The 16,343-nt window shown below is 41.2% G+C and overlaps 1 protein-coding gene across 1 annotated transcript in view; it reads left to right on the top strand.

Moving 5' to 3' along the window:
* Nucleotides 1-16,343, top strand: part of LOC132816089 (tomoregulin-1-like) — a 232,773-nt gene that overhangs the window by 63,037 nt on the left and 153,393 nt on the right. The window lies entirely within an intron of this gene.

Below are 16,343 nucleotides of genomic sequence, written 5' to 3'. Positions count from 1 at the left end.
TAGTGAAGAAGGTGTTTGGTATGCTTTCCTTTATTGATCAGAGTACTGGGTTGTAGGAGTTGGGAAATCATGCTGGTGGCTGTACAGGACCTTGATTAGGCCACTGTTGGAATATTGTGCGCAGTTCTGGTCTCCTTTTTAGAAGGATGTTGTGAAACTTGAAAGGGTTCAGAAAAGATTTACAAGGATGTTGCCAGGGTTGGAGGATTTGAGCTATAGGGACAGGTTGAACAGTCTGGGGCAGTTTTCCCTGGAGCATTGGAGGCTGAAGGGTGACCTTTATAGAGGTAGATAAAATCATGAAGGGTATGGATAAGACAAATAGACAAAGTTTTTTCCCTGGGGTGGGGGAGTCCACAACTCGAGAGCATTGGTTTAGGATGAGAGGGGAAAGATATAAAAGTGACCTAAGGGGCAATTCTTTCATACAGAGGGTGGTACGTGAATGGAATGAGCTGCCAGAGAAAGTGGCAGAGATTGGTACAATTGCAACATTTAACAGGAACCTGGATGGGTATTTGAACAGGAAGGGTTTGGAGGGATATCAGCTGGGTGCTGGCAGGTGGGACTAGATTGGGTTGGGATATCTGGTCGGCATGAACAAGTCGGACTGAAGGGTCTGTTTCCGTGCTGTACATCTCTATGACTCAACCTGTTATGTGAAAATGTGCTGTTGTTATCTGTTAATGTTTCTATAGCTTTAGGGACTTGCAACACTAATGCTGCTCAGAAGGAAAGCAGCAAAGAAAGCTACAAAGTGAAAGCTCAACATCCTTTAGAGCAAATTGATTTATGTTTTCCAAAATCTTTCTCTCGTGTGCAGGCATTTGATTATAAGCTTGTTAATATCACTGTAGTCTTCCTATGGTGCTTTTATAGTTTGCCGAAAGACTCTGAACACACCTGTTATCCCACTTAAAGAAACAGACAGAATCTAACACAAGTGCATTAACTGACACAAGAACAGTGGAAATTATAATACAGCAGTCAGTGGAGGAATCTTTCTTTCTATTTGCTTTTTAGTCAGAGACTGTAGCCAAATTAAATAAACTTAATGGTGAAAATTAAAACCTCTATCGTGGAAACTGAAAGAATATTGATGCTAAAGAAGAAGGCAAAGAAGAGAGCAGCAGGTGACATGTAGCAAAAAGCTTTTACGCAGAGTTGATATGAGACTGACAGTGCAGATATTTCTAATCGACCTGCTCAGCAATGTTATTGCACACTTCTGGAGCAGTTGGAACTTGCACCTGGACCTTTGGTTCAGGGATAGAGACACTACCAATGCACCATTTGTAACTTTTCATAAAGGTTCATGTCAATGCCTGATTTAGGTAGGAGTTTGTATTTGCAGATTGTGACATTTCATCGATCCAGTTGCTCAGTCATGAGATCAGGGACACAGGTTTGCAAGTGCAGTAGCTTGAGCTGTTTCATTTGTTGTTAATATTTTGGACCAGTTGTTGAGGCTGCCACTACACTGAAAAATTGCTGTCATAGTTAACAGTAGTTGTGCAGTTCCCGTTATTTGAAAGAGTCATTACTCCTTGTCTTATTAATTATATCAATTTGTCATCCAATTTATTTTGGACTGATCAAAATATTTGATTTTTTTTGCTATAAAGTGTATCTTTGATACTAATGCATTTTAATATAACAAAAAGCACTTTTTTTTCAAAAACAACAAAAATATTGGAGAAACTCAGCATGTCTGGCAGCATCTATAGAGAGAGAAACAGAGTTAAAGTTTCGAGTTCAGCATTATTTTTCTTCAGCTCTATATTAGTGATAGAGTTGGAGTGGTACAGAATAAGACCATTCAGCCCATCAAATGTATGTTGGCTCTTTGTAGAACAATCCAGTGTCCCTCATTCCTCATGTCCATGTTCATACCTGTCCAAGCTTATTTTCCTCAAATACAACTTACATCCAATCTTCAAAGTTTTGTGAATATGTGCAATGCAACCTTTAACATCATTACAAGATGCTAATATCTGGAAGCATATCATGTTATTATAGCTAAAATCTTTGTTTTTGAGTGAAGACCTAGTTCTGCTTCTGCTAACTCTTAAGCATTAATTTGAACGCTCTAATTATATTTAAGTGATACATTTTAATTCACTTATTGGTTGAAAAAGTATTAAAAACATGGAGCTGTAAAGTCTATGGCACAGCGTCTATTTTCAGACTTCAAACAAGTGCCTTAACATCTCACATTGAGGGAGGCTGCAATGTGATACAGGTGCTCCGTTTGACATATTGGTCAGGTTTATACCTGAGTCAGGCAGCCATTTTTCTTTTTCCTTTATTTTCATTGGATAAGAGTGTCATTGGCAAGGTCACATTTATTGACCATACTAATTGCTGGTGAGCTGTCTTCAATCGATGCAGTTGTGTGGTGTGTGTATACCCCAATGCTGCTGGTTAGAGAGTGCCAGGATTTGGAACTAGGGAAGTTTAATGTCAATGAAAGTGTTAGATTCTCCCTTGTTAGAGGTAGTCATTGCCTGGAAAGTATGTTGCATGGTTGTTACATGGCCATTATGATCCCAAACCTGATTGATGCAGACATCGATTTCTTCATTATCTGAGGACTTAAAAATGGAAGTGAGCACAGTGGAATATTCCATCATTGAACATTCCAATTTCTAATCTTATGAAGGTCATTGATGAAGCAGTTGAAAATGGTTGGGTCTGGAACATTACCCTTAGGATCTTCTGCATTGATGTTCTAACTAATTTTGGTGTCATCCAATTGTCACAACCATTCTTTTTTCTTGTAAAGTGTAACACCAACAATTGGAAATTTTCTGCTGATGCCTATTGACTTCAGTTTCATTCAGATTGCTTGATGTCACATTTCGTAACATGGAGTCTTCATGTCAAGTGTAATCATTTTCATATCTGAGATTGTAATGAGATCTGCAGCTGAGTCGTCCTGCAGGATGCTAAAACTGCTCATTAATAAGCGCATTATTAGTCAGCAAGTGCTGCTTAATAGTATTGTCAATGACCTGTTCCATCACTTATCTGATTGAAAGTAGACTGGCAGACATTAATTAGCCTCCTTACTTGTCCTTCCTATTGTACACAGGACATTGTCCAAAGATGTGCGGGTCAGGTGAATTGGCCATGCTAAATTGCCCGTACTGTTAGGCAAGGGGTATATGTAGGGGTATGGGTGGGTTGCGCTTCGGCGGGTCGGTGTGGACTTGTTGGACCGAAGGGCCTGTTTCCACACTGTATCTAATCTAATTTCTGAACAGTTTTCCGTGTTTATCAGTTGATGTCAGTGCTGTAGCTGTACTGGAACAATTTGGTGTGCCTAGTCTTTATAGTATGATAGCTGAAATAACTTGCCTTTGTGGTCAATAAATCCAGTTAGCCGATACCTGTAATGTTGGGAACCTCAAGATGAGTAAAAAGTGAGGTTTGCAGATGCTGGAGATCAGAGCTGAAAATGTGTTGCTGGTTAAAGCACAGCAGGTCAGGCAGCATCCAAGGAACAGGAAATTCGACGTTTCGGGCCGGAGCCCTTCATCCTGATGAAGGGCTCCGGCCCGAAACGTCGAATTTCCTGTTCCTTGGATGCTGCCTGACCTGCTGTGCTTTAACCAGCAACACATTTTCAGTAACCTCAAGATGAGGTCAAGTTGGACTAACTACTCAGCACTTCTAGCTGAAGATGGTTATAAATGCGACATTGTCATTTGCCGTGAAATGAGGGCACCGCATTATTCAGATAGGCAAGTTCCTGAAACCACCTCCACTCCACCATTCATGACTAGATGGGGCAAGACTGCAGAGCTATTTGGTGTAGAATTGTTTTGCATCCTAATTAGCACTCATGTGGTCTTATGTTGTTTTATCAGGTTGGCACTTCATCTTTTGCATGCCTGCTGATCTCCTTGCTTAAAGGTAATGGTAAAGTTAGAGGTATATCAGGCTTTAGGTTACAGATTGTGGTTGAAAACCATTCTTTTGCTACTCATTGGCCCACAGTGTTTTATAGATTTCCAGTTTTGATCTGCTATATCTGTCACAAATCTTTCTCACTAAGTAGGATGGTAGTACATCACAGCACATTGGCTGTTAGGTCCGTTGTGAAGGGGGTGCAGGAAGCAGAGTAATAGTAGTAAATTTGATCTCCATGTCTGACCAATAAGTCAACCTTTGGCCTAATCCTGAAATTGGTCCTCCTTATTTTATCTGCCAATGACTCCCAACTCTCTAATTTTTATCATATATGTAAAACATACCTCCTTCTGTCCAGAAACAACTGACCCAGACATTGGCTCTCCAACCACCCATGTCAACTGAGATTGAAAAAAAGATCTTCTGCCACAAATCCCCCATCTCTTACCTACCCCTCAAAAAATCCCATACAAGACCTTCTCTAACTTTCTTCAATATCATTTTGTTCCTTAAGACGGTGTCCATTTCTTCCACAAATGACCTGTATAATTCTGTCCACTGAAATTTAATTCTTCTCACGGTGCTATCATCATCCTAACCAAAGTTGTACTGTTGTGGATTTCTATGATGGCATGTCACCATCTATTTTAGCTTGGTCATGTCCTATTTCCAGTTTGTGCTAAACTCTACACATCCTGCAACCTTAAAATCATGAATATTTACAGTTGTATCATCCATGGCACTGCTTGGCCAATCTAATGTTTTTTTTTCAGATTTCCCAAAGGCAATTGACATGAGGCTGGAAACCATTGTGCTGTGAAAATTTAATCTGAATTTCATTCAAGCCCAAGATTTAAATTTAGTCTGATTTATCATAGCGAAAACAAACTAAGTGTAGCAGTGAACACAGAAGATGTGCAGAATTAATATTCACTGCTTTTCTCTGAAATTCAATCGCAAATGGCAGCTGCAATATGGAAAATCCACTGTGCAGACATTAGACCTTAAATAATTAAAGCTTTTCTTTTCAGCAACAGAAAATGCCCTTTAGCATCAGGCTCAGTACATCTACTGCTCTTAATTTAAAGTTGTCTAATTCAGTTTATTGAATAATTCAGATGGCAACTAAGTGGCATGGGCATTATTTTCCAAGGAGCATGAACCTCATCCTGCTTGCTTATCTCCTATGGGTAAAATTATGGATATATTAAGTAATAAAGAGGGAAAGGATTCTGCGACAATATTTCCCGGAGTGGAAGTCCACAAAGAGATTATGTATTGCCATTTAAGAGGAAGTCTTAAAAAAGATTGGAGAATATCAGCAGATGTTGAAATGACTCCATGGAGGTTGGTCTCCCATCACCAAGTCACCATATTCAATGATGTCCACCTGGATGACCTCATTACAAACATGACATTTACATTTTCAGTCCAGTATGATTCATCTTCGGACCTGAATAGGGCTATAAAATTATATTTTACATGCTCTGGACTGAGGGGGAGGAGCAGCAAGTGGAACAAATGGTAAGAGTGGCCAGAGAAAGATGCAAAATTTAATGACACTGGAGATGAAGTTTAGGTGTTAGTGGTAGGTGTAAATAGCAGAAATAGGTCAACTTTGCTGAACAGCAAATCTATGTAAATAAAGCATGGGGATGGGGATGGGAAAGAGAATCTGTGGTTGAAGAGAAAGGTCATGTCAGAGGCAGCCTGGTGGAAGGTGGCATCATCAGAGAATGTTTTTATATTACTTCTCCTTAGGCTTTGGCTGGGAATTTGGAATACTGTTGAGTGATTTTAGATTAGATTAGATTATCTACAGTATGGAAACAGGCCCTTCGGCCCAACAAATCCATACCGATCCTCCAAAGAGTAACCCACCCAGACCCATTCCCCATATGTACCCCTGACTAATGCATCTAACATTAAGGGCAATTTACCATGGCCAATTCACCTGACCTGCACATCTTTGGATTGTGGGAGGATCAGAGCACCTGGAGGAAACCCATGCAGACACAGGGAGAATGTGCAAACTCCACATAGACAGTTGCCCAAGGTTGGAATCAAACCCGGGTCTCTGGTGCTATGAGGCAGCAGCGCTAACCACTGAGTCATGCCCCATAATTAGTGCTTACAGTGAGGCTGAGTGGGTGGGTGTAACAGAGGGATGTCTGATCCAGGTTATGGAGGCTGTGTTGGCAGTACTCTTTGTGTGACCAGCAAATGCATCAAGAAGATGCAGAGAATTGAAGCTTTGCTTTGCGTACAGGGATCAGGAGCAGATGCAGTGAATAGGCATCCTGGGCTACTTTTAACACATTTGGTGAGAGAAGAGGATAAATGAGATTCCAATTTCACTGGTGCACCTTCCAAGGACCCAGCATTCTTCAACGTCATACCAAACTGAAATATCAATCACAGCATTTCCTGGCCACTTCCTCAATAAACAAATCAGCAACAGGAATTATTCTTTTAGCATATTTATCCAATAATGCATCCTACTTTGCAAACAAGGATGAGTTATTTACCCTTGTGTGATCCCTTAAAATCTACCTGATCTTTTGGATATACCTTGACTGAACCCAAACTGATTCCGCTTTAAAGGTAGCCCGATGTTCCATTATAGCTTTGTTAGCCAACCCCCAATCTACCGGAACAGCCCATTCTTAACCTAATGGAAGAGATCTCCTTCAATTAATTATTTCTACTCTCACATGGTCCTGGCCTTTTTTAGATAGCCAATCTAATTTTGTGACAATGACCACTGTCTCCTAGCAGTCTATTGTTGATACTTGGGGTAGAATTTTCATTCATATGAGGAGGGTGCATCCACAATTTCCCATTACCTGTCAATGTGTGAATCTCTCACTGAGGCTGAAAAAAGCTGAGAGATAGAGCAGCAGACCAGAATGTTAGTGTTCAAAAATGCCATTCTGTCAAATTAGACTTCTGCTGTGTGGCTTCCCTTTAGTAGGGAGCTTTTGCTAAAACTATACAAGGCACTCGTCAGACAACAGTTGATCATGTTACCTCTGGTTCTAACAAAGGTGATCATCAAAGCTGTAATACTGTGAACAATTTAGGACCCATAGCTAAGGAAATATATACCTGTGTTCGAGACAGTCCAGAGAAGATTCACTAGGCCGATACTAGGTATGGAGAGACTGTCTTATGGGGAGAGGTTGAGTAGATTGGGTCTTGTACTCATTGCAATTTAGAAGACTAAGAGGTGATGTTATTGAAACAAGGTTTTTGGGGGCTTCACAGGGTAGATGTGGAAATGTTTTCCCTTGTGGAAGAATCTATAATCTCAGAATAAGGAGTCACACATTTAAAACAGTGATAAGGAGTGTCTGTCCTCAAAAGGTAGTGACGCTGTGGAATTCTTTACTGGGGAGGGATATCTAGTCTGTGTTGTTTAGTATATTCATGGCTGTGATGGACAAATTTTTCATCAATAACAGAATGAAAGGCCCTGGGAAAGGGCAGGATTATCAGATCAGTTTTGATCTCATTGGATGGCAGAGCAGTCTTGATGGACAGAATGGCCTACTTTTGCTTCTGTGTCTTATGATCTTTAGGAGGTTAGATTGTCTTCTAGAATAGGACATAAACTGGATCATTTGGCAACTTGTCACGCTGTTGGGCCCCTGGCCTTGTGACCAGGCAGCCAAAATGGTAGCAGATGCTCATCTCCAAGCTACAATCATAGAAGTGAATTGGTAGCTTGCTGCTTACTTCCAAAGGAACCATAATAGGTAAGTTTTGAATTGCAGCCAAAATTCAGGGTATGCCAACTTTTGGCCTTTTGATTTTAGGTCTGGCCTCCATGTGAATAGACTGCAACCAAATTTCCATCATGCTGTGGCACATTTTAACCAAGGTTGTGTTGAGAGTTTGCATGAAGAACCATGGATATGCAGGCCCTAGTGATGGTCTAATATGACTGAGGCATTGATGGAATGGCAAAACTCAATTTTTGAAAGACCAGTAAAAATCCTGGAATTGGGCGTGCTAAGTTGCCCATTGTGTTCAGGGATGTGTGGGTTAGGTTCCTTTTGTCAGGGGTAAATATAGAGTAATGGGTCTGGGTATGTTACTCTTCAGAGGGTCGATGTGGACTTGTTAGGCCAAATGGCCTATCTCCACTCTGTAGGGATTCTATGATTCTATGAATTATATGTCTAGCCTCTGATCTACTTCTAGAACAAGGACCTGGTTATCCTTTAATTCAGAGCCATGGGGCAGAGCTATGTTCCTCTCTATAAGTGGTTTCTAGAAATCTTTAGCTCTCATTTCAATCTGTTGACTCCCAACCAGTTGGTATTACCATGTTGGAATTATTCAATGATAACTATCTTCTGATTAATACAAAGTAATGATTAATGTTTTGTTGTGTGCAGCACTAGAGGTCAGCTGCTGACCCATTGGCTTAGCTGTTGGTATAGAATTAACCTCTTGGGCCCTCTGGCACTATCTTGTACTTCCCTGTTCTGACCCCAAACCCCAGGAGTTGCGAATGGACTTGTGAGCTGAACCCTTTTGCAATCTGAGGACTGCTGACAATAGGCAGTTAGGGATAGAAGGCAGGATACTGAAAGAAAGAGAAACATTGATAGAAAAGAAGAGAGTATGATGGAAAGAGAGAGAAATACAGAAGTATAGAAACAAAAAAAAATGAAAAGCTATGCAGCGAGAACAGAAGCTAAATATTAGATGTAAATCTGAAAGATATGAAGACTAGCACCAAGAATATAGTAAACCATAACAACAGACCATAATACTATCTACTCATTGAAAATGACAGAATAGTCAAGGATGAGCATTATCTATATAATTGATTCATCAAAAATATCAACATACAAAAAAAATCTAATGTAGACATTGGCATTTTGCATAACATACATAGCTTTCAGGAATAATCTATGTGCAGAATTTTTCTAAGCAGACAAGAAAAATGTATTTGTTGTCGGTGTTTCTTACCATAGGGAACAGTCTTATTTGATAATATGCATCATGTAATAGAAGAAGGATGTTGCAGGTAGTTCTCAACCATGCAACAACAGTGCGAGGGCTTCTTTGCTGCATTCACTCACCCTGATTAATATAGAAGCTTTCAATTTTGTTTACCATTACAGGCGAAAACACTAGTTGGCATCAGCCAATACTTGTTTAAGTTTATTATGCAATATCACAATGCAATTCTAAAATGCACTTCACAGTTCACAGCATTCTGTCATTATTATACCATACCTCATTAATCAATTCAGTTTGTCCAGACATTAATTTATTTCTATGTAATTGCTTCTTACACAATTCATGTGAAGCTACAATTGGGCATTTCTTCTTAGCAGGTGAGAGTTGCAACTGTTATCTTTGGATCAGCACCTTACAGACATTGTACACACTATTTTAGGAACTGTAGTTCTTTGCAGGCTATGAGATTTGCAATTCCCAAATGAGTTATAGATGAAACTGCTGTTGCTGCTCCATTGTTTGGGAAGTGAGTGTTCACTCCTTGGGGTAATTCTTATGTTGAGCTGATCAGCAGGTAGTAATTCTTTCATATATGCAGGTAATAATCATACTAGCAGTCTGAGTTGCTGGTTCTTCTAATCAAAATAGCTTTTTTTGTGTGTCTGATCAGAAGAGAGAGAAAAGCATTGTTGATGTTGCATAATGATGCCTATTTTCATTAATAACTCAAAATAGTTGAAGTATGGAAGAGAATATAATGACCTATTCTTTAGCCCCTTGGGATCGAGGATGATTTACTTTTCCTTTGGCTTGATAGGTTCTAAAATGGCTGATAACTCCAGTGATGATCCTTTGATTCTGTCACATGTGAGACAGTGGTGCTTTGCAATCTGTGTAGATGGGTGGAGCTTTCCCTCTGATACTTCAGCTTTGTCTTCAGGTGGTGCCTAACAAAATCTCTGGAAGTGTTATGTACCTTTCTGAATGAGCCTGGTGTTAGTGAAGGATTTTTTTTACGTGCTTTGAAGATCAAAAAGGCCTACCACAAATGCCACCTAAGCAAAGACTAGGGTCAAACAAAGCCATGTTTGCACTAACTCTCTTCTTCATTTTCCCTGAAATAAATACACCTCACTTTCAACAACGTAGACACAAGTGTGAAAATCATCTAAAAAACTGATGGGGAAACTTCTAACAGCAACACCTTCAATCCAAAACCAAAATAAACCTAAGTTTTTAAAGGAACATCTAGCAAAGGAAATGTCCCAATAAAGTGTCCCAAACAAAATATAATTTCTCTTTCAAAAGCACATTGGATGTACCCCGCATTATAATTTGCAAAATGCAAGTTATTGAGCAAAGGTTTGATTAAAATCCTTTCTTTTTTATGCACATCACTGGCAAGGCCATTATTTATTACCTATAAGACCATAAGACATAGGAGTGGAAGTAAGGCCATTCAGCCCATCGAGTCCACTCCGCCATTCAATCATGGCTGATGGGCATTTCAACTCCACTTACCAGCATTCTCCCCATAGCCCTTAATTCCTCGTGACATCAAAATTTTTCACCTAGCCTGAGTCTGCCTAGAGAAGGGGGTGATGAGGAGCCTTCTTAAATATCTGCAAATCATTTTGTAAAGATATTCCCACTGTTTTGTTACATAGGGAGCTCCAGGGATTTAATATAGAAGAATTCTACATGACTTCATTAAGTATTCATTAACAGTATGGCTGGCAAGTATTCAATGGGTTATTACCTCATCGAAATTGTGGTTAAACGTTAGTTTTACTTTCTTATTCTCAATCCATAATATAATTATTTCACAAAACAGCTTGTATTGATATAATGCATTTATTGACATTTATGTAGTGCATCTCACAGCCACCAGATTACTCAAGCACTTTAAAACCATTGACGTACTTTTGAAACACAGTAGCTAATGGCTCACCACAAGCTTTCACAAGCAACATTGTGTTGATGACCACATGATCCATTATGGAAATGTTGATAAAAAGATAAATATTTACCAGGACACACAGGTACCTTCCCTCCTCTTCAGGGTAGTGCCACGGAGTTTTTTCTGCCCACTTGAGAGGGTGGAAAGGCCCTTGGCTTAGGTTTCATTGAGAAACGGCAATTTAACACTTCCCCAGAACGGCACTGGAGGACTAGTGTGGGATTTTCTTGCTTAACTTCAGGTGTAAGATTTAGGACAACAGAATGATTATAAATGCAGAAATAAATCCAACAGAGGGTGCAGAGACATCACTTATTGGTATTCTGGGATTGGACTTTGCAGTCAGCCTGGGTGTGAAGGGTATCATAGAAGAACCTGCTGTTAAGGAATGGTCAGCCCTAACTATTACATCATGTTTGCAGCCCTCCTTCCTCCTCTCACCAAAAAAAAGAGTTCCAGAGTGTGAGCCTAAATAATTTCTGGAAACTGTTGTTGGTGAGTGATAGATAAGTTTTGAGAAGTGGTTATCAGAGCAGAGAGCATCAAAAGTTTCAATTTAGCATTAAAAGTATGTGACATTATAAGGATTGATTAAGTTAATTGACTTAAGGGGGAAAGGTATGGCAGGAGAGCTCCAAATCATAATCTGCTCCTCTTATTCGATGTGGAAAGTTGGGCACATTTCCCGTGCCCGGGAACTGCATGTCTGCAAGAATGTCTCCAGTTGTAGATCCTGGAAGCCTGAGTTTTGGAGTTGGAGCGGCGTCTGGGTACACTGTGGAGCATTCGTGAGGCAGAGAGTATTGTGGATAGCACGTATAGAAAAGGTGGTCACACCGCAGACTCAGACTTCACAGGCAGGGAGGGAATGGGTGAGCACCAGGAGGGCGAAGCAGGCAGGGCAGCAATCTCCTGTGGCTATTTCCCTGCAAAACGGATACACTACTTTGGATACTGCTGAGGGGAAAGGACTTCTCAGGGAGAATAACAGCCAAATTCATGGTGCCATGATTGGTTCTGCTGCAGAGGGAGGGAGAAATAGGTGTAGAAACACGATATATATAGCGGATTCAATTGTCTGGGGAATAGATAGGCATTTCTGTGGCCGCAAATGAGAGTTCAGGATAGTGTGTTGCCTCTCTGATGCTACTGTCCTGGATGTCTCTGAATGGTTGTAGGACATTCTGGAGAAAGAGGGTGAACAGCCAATTGTCATGGTACACGTTGGTACTAGAGAGTGAACAGCCAGTGGTCATGGCACACATTGGTACTAACGACATGGGTAAAAATAAGGTCCTAAAAGCAGAATTAAAGAACTAAGAAAAAAGTTGAAATGTAGGAACTCAAAGGTAGTTATCTCAGGATTACTATCAGTATCACGAACTGATGAAATGATAGAAACAGCAGATATCTTGGATGAACATGTGGCTAAAAAGATTGTGGGGGGAGGGTTTCAGATTTGTGGGATATTGGGACCTGCAGAAACTGGATAGATTATCCCTGAGCAGGACTGGAGCTGATGTCGTTGCGGGGGGATACTTGGTGAAGTGGCTGGGGAGGGTTTAAACGAGTGTGGCAGGGAGATGGGAGCCAGAGGAGTAGGTCAGTAATGCAGAAATTGAGGGAGAGATAGAAACCAAGGCAAACATGATTAAGAAGAACAAGAACAGGCAGAGAAACGCTGCTAAACAGAGCAGGGGAGGTGGTTCAAAATGCAGGTGCTTCAGTGCAAGAAGTATAGCAGACAAGGTGGATGAATTCAGAGTTTTGGTTTAAATTTGGAACTACGAATTTATTGCATTATGGAGAATTAGCTGAGGAAGGACAGGACTGACAGTTAAATGTCCCAGGATTTAGATGTTTTGGGTGTGATAGAAAACAATGTAAAAGTGATGGGGGAGGGGGAGTTGCAAAACTGGTAAAGGAGCAGCTCACAGTTGTACTGAGGGAGGATACATCAGAGGACATGTGCAGCAAGGCAGTATGGGTAGAACTGGGGAATACGAAAGGTAAAATCACAAGGCTGGGGGTAAACAATAGGCCTCCCAACAGCCAGCAGGAAATAGCAGAGAGAAAATATAGACAGATTTTGGAAAGATGTGAAAACAGCAGGGTTGTTGTGGTGGGTGTTTTTAACTTCCGCTATATTGACTGGGACTCACTATGTGCTAGGGGCTGGGATGGGGCAGCATTGGTAAGGACCATTCACGTGGGTTTCTTGACACAGTGTGTAAACAATCCAATCAGGGAAGGGGTTATACTGGACCTCGTTTTGGGAAATGAGCCCTGCCAGGTGAGTGAAATTTCAGAGGGGGAGCATTTCAGAAATAGCGACAATAGTAGTGTGAGTTTTAAGATTATCACGGATAGGGATAACAGCAGTCTTCGGGTGAAGATGTTAAATTTTGGGAAGGCACACTACTATAATATTAGGCAGGATCTGGAGAATGTTGATTGGAGGTGGCTGTTTTGAGGGTAAATCCACATCAGACATATGGGAGTATTTCAAACGGCAATTGATAAGATTTCAGGAATGGCACGTTCCTGCGAGAATGAAGGGTAGGTGCGGCAAGTTATGTGAACCTTGGATGACCGGGGATGTTATGGCTTTGGTTGAAAAGGAAACTGAAGCAAACATAAGGTCTGGGAGGATGGGAACTGACAAGATCCTTGAAGTATATAAGGAATATAGATAATACATTTAATAAGGAATTAGAAGGGCTAAAAGGGGTCATGAAAAGTCATTAGCAAACAGGATTAAGGAGAATTCGAAAGCTTTTTATACAGATATAAAAAGCAAGAAGGCAGCCAGGGAAAGGGTTGGCCCACACAAGGACAGAGGAAGGAATCTATGTGTGGACCAGAAGAGGTAGATGAGGTTCTAAATGAATACTTTAATACTTTGTGTCAGTATTCACCAAAGAGAAGGAATTGGTGGAGGATGATCTCAGGGAGGGGAGTGTTAAATTTCTAAGCCAAGTTGTTACTAATAAGGAAGAGGTGTTGTGCATCTTAAAAAGTATTAACTTTGATAAGTCCCTGGGTCCTGATGCGATCTATCTAGAATATTGAGGGAGGTAAGAGAACAAATTTGCTGGAGCATTGACAGACATTTTTGTGTCCTCTTTGGCCATAGGTAAGGTCCCAGAGGACTGGAGATTAGTGAATGTTGTTCCGTTGTTTAAGGAGGGTAACAGGGATAATCCAGGAAATTGTAGGCCTCTGAGTCTCATGTCGGTGGTAGGGAAATTATTGAAAAAGACTGTCAGGGACAAAATCTGTACACATTTAGAAAGGCTTATTGGTAATAGACAGCATGGGAGATCATGCCTCACTAATTTGATTGACCATTTTGAAGTGACTGTGATGATTGATGAGGGAAACATAGTTGATGTTATCTACATGGACTTCAGTAAAGCCTTTGAGAAGGACCTTTATGGCAGATTGGTGTGAAAGCTGAAGTCACATGGTATCAGGGGTGAGCTGGCAAGATGGATACGGAACTGGCTTAGTCATAGGGAGTGAGGGTAGTAGTGGAAGAATGCTTTTTGGAATGGAGGGCTGTGACTAGTGGTGTTCCACAGAGATCAGTGCTGGGACCTCTGCTGTTCATGGTCCACATAAGTGATTTGAGGGAAAATATAGCTGGTCTAATTAGTAAGTTTGCAGATGATACAAAGCTTGGTGGAGATACTGATAGTGAGTAGGATTGTCAGAGAATATAGCAGGAGAAAGATCAGTTGGAGGCATGGGCAGAAAAATGACAGATGGAGTTTAATCTGGACAAATGTGAGGTGATGCATTTTGGAAGGTAAAGTAGAGGTGGAAATTATACAGTGACTGGCAGAACCCATAGGAGTACTGATATGCAGAGGGAGCTGGGTGTATAGATCCATAGATCACTAAAGGTGGCAGTGCAGGTAGATAAGGTAGTAAAAAAGCACTATGACATGCTAGCCTTTATTGTAAGGGGCATTGAGCATAATGATGGATAAGCTATGTTGCAGCTTTATAGAACTTTAGTTAAAAATGTGTTGCTGGTCAAAGCACAGCAGGCGAGGCAGCATCTCAGGAATAGGGAATTCGACATTTCGAGCATAAGCCCTTCATCAGGAATGACTCAAAACGTCGAATTCCCTATTCCTGAGATGCTGCCTGGCCTGCTGTGCTTTGACTAGCAACACATTTTCAGCTGTGATCTCCAGCATCTGCAGACCTCATTTTTTACTCGAGAACTTTAGTTAGGCCACATTTGGAATATTGCGTACATGTCACTGCACTACTAGAAGGAAGCGGCTGCTTTGGAGAGGGTACAGAAAAGGTTTACTAGGATGTTGCCTGGTATGGAGGACTTCTGCTATGAGGAAAGTTTGGATAGAATGGGTTTGTTTTCGTTAGAACACTGGAGGCTGAGGGATGACCTCATAGCAGTTTATAAGATTGTGAATGGCATGGAGAGAGTGGATAGTAAGAAGCTTTTTCCCAGGGTGGAGGGGTCAATTATTAGGGGACACAGGTTCAAGGTGCAAGGGGGGAAGCTGAAAAGAGATGTGTCAGGCAAGTGTTTCACACAAAGGGTGGTGAGTGTCTGAAGTCCGCTGCCAGAGGAGGTGGAAGCAGACACAACTGCAGCATTGAAGAAACACTTGGACAAGTACATCAATAGGAAGGGAATGGAGGGATACAGATCCTGTAAGTGAAGAAGTTTTAGCATAGAAAGGTAAAACGTGTTGGCGCAGACTTGGAGGGGCAAAAGGCCTGTTTCTGTGCTGTATCGTTCTTTGCTCCAAGTATCTTGGTCCTTCATGTATGTGCTGGTTCTCCACAAGAACTATGGCCCCAGTTCCCCACCTTTTCCCTATAGCTGTACAAGTTTTTCCTCTTCAGATGACGACGACTTTGGCAGTCCCTCAGGGATGAGGATGACTTACTTACTCTCTGGCAGAGTGAGTGTGTTCCGTTGTCTGAGCAATCCATTCCTAAAGCTGTAAACGGTGCCACGGGTGGAGCAGGTGGTGTTTGAGGCAAGAGGGTGGGATGTTCTGGACTCTGCGCTCTTGTTTCATACCTGCACTTGGCCTTGACGTGCACCACACAGTGACATTCAAAATTGCCACCCTCATGATGCTGCTTCTCCAGTTTGTGCGTTCTAGGGTAAGTAATTCCTATGTGTTAATGGGGTTGTTGCATTTGATTAGGGCAGCTTTCAGGGAGTTCATGCAGTGTTTCCACTACCCTCCACACTACTTACCATTATCCCTGAGATCCTTCACCCCTTCATGCTGTCACTGCTCCAAGGTTCTCTATTTATCCTCATCCCTGCCACCATTCCCATAAATTTTTTCTGCAAACTTTCTGATGCATACACCTTCCCAAAATGTGGTGCCCAGAGAGAGACCGAGTAATTTGAGAGCGAGCCAGAGATTTATACAGACTTCTTTTTGAATTGAATCCCAAATCTCATGACTCAGATGAATATGCTACCAACTGA

This window comes from Hemiscyllium ocellatum, chromosome 5 (genome assembly GCF_020745735.1).
Source record: "Hemiscyllium ocellatum isolate sHemOce1 chromosome 5, sHemOce1.pat.X.cur, whole genome shotgun sequence".
In the NCBI taxonomy this organism is placed as follows: domain Eukaryota; kingdom Metazoa; phylum Chordata; class Chondrichthyes; order Orectolobiformes; family Hemiscylliidae; genus Hemiscyllium; species Hemiscyllium ocellatum.
The sequence above is the reverse complement of the archived record's forward strand: the minus strand, read 5'-3'. Positions and strand labels throughout refer to the sequence as shown.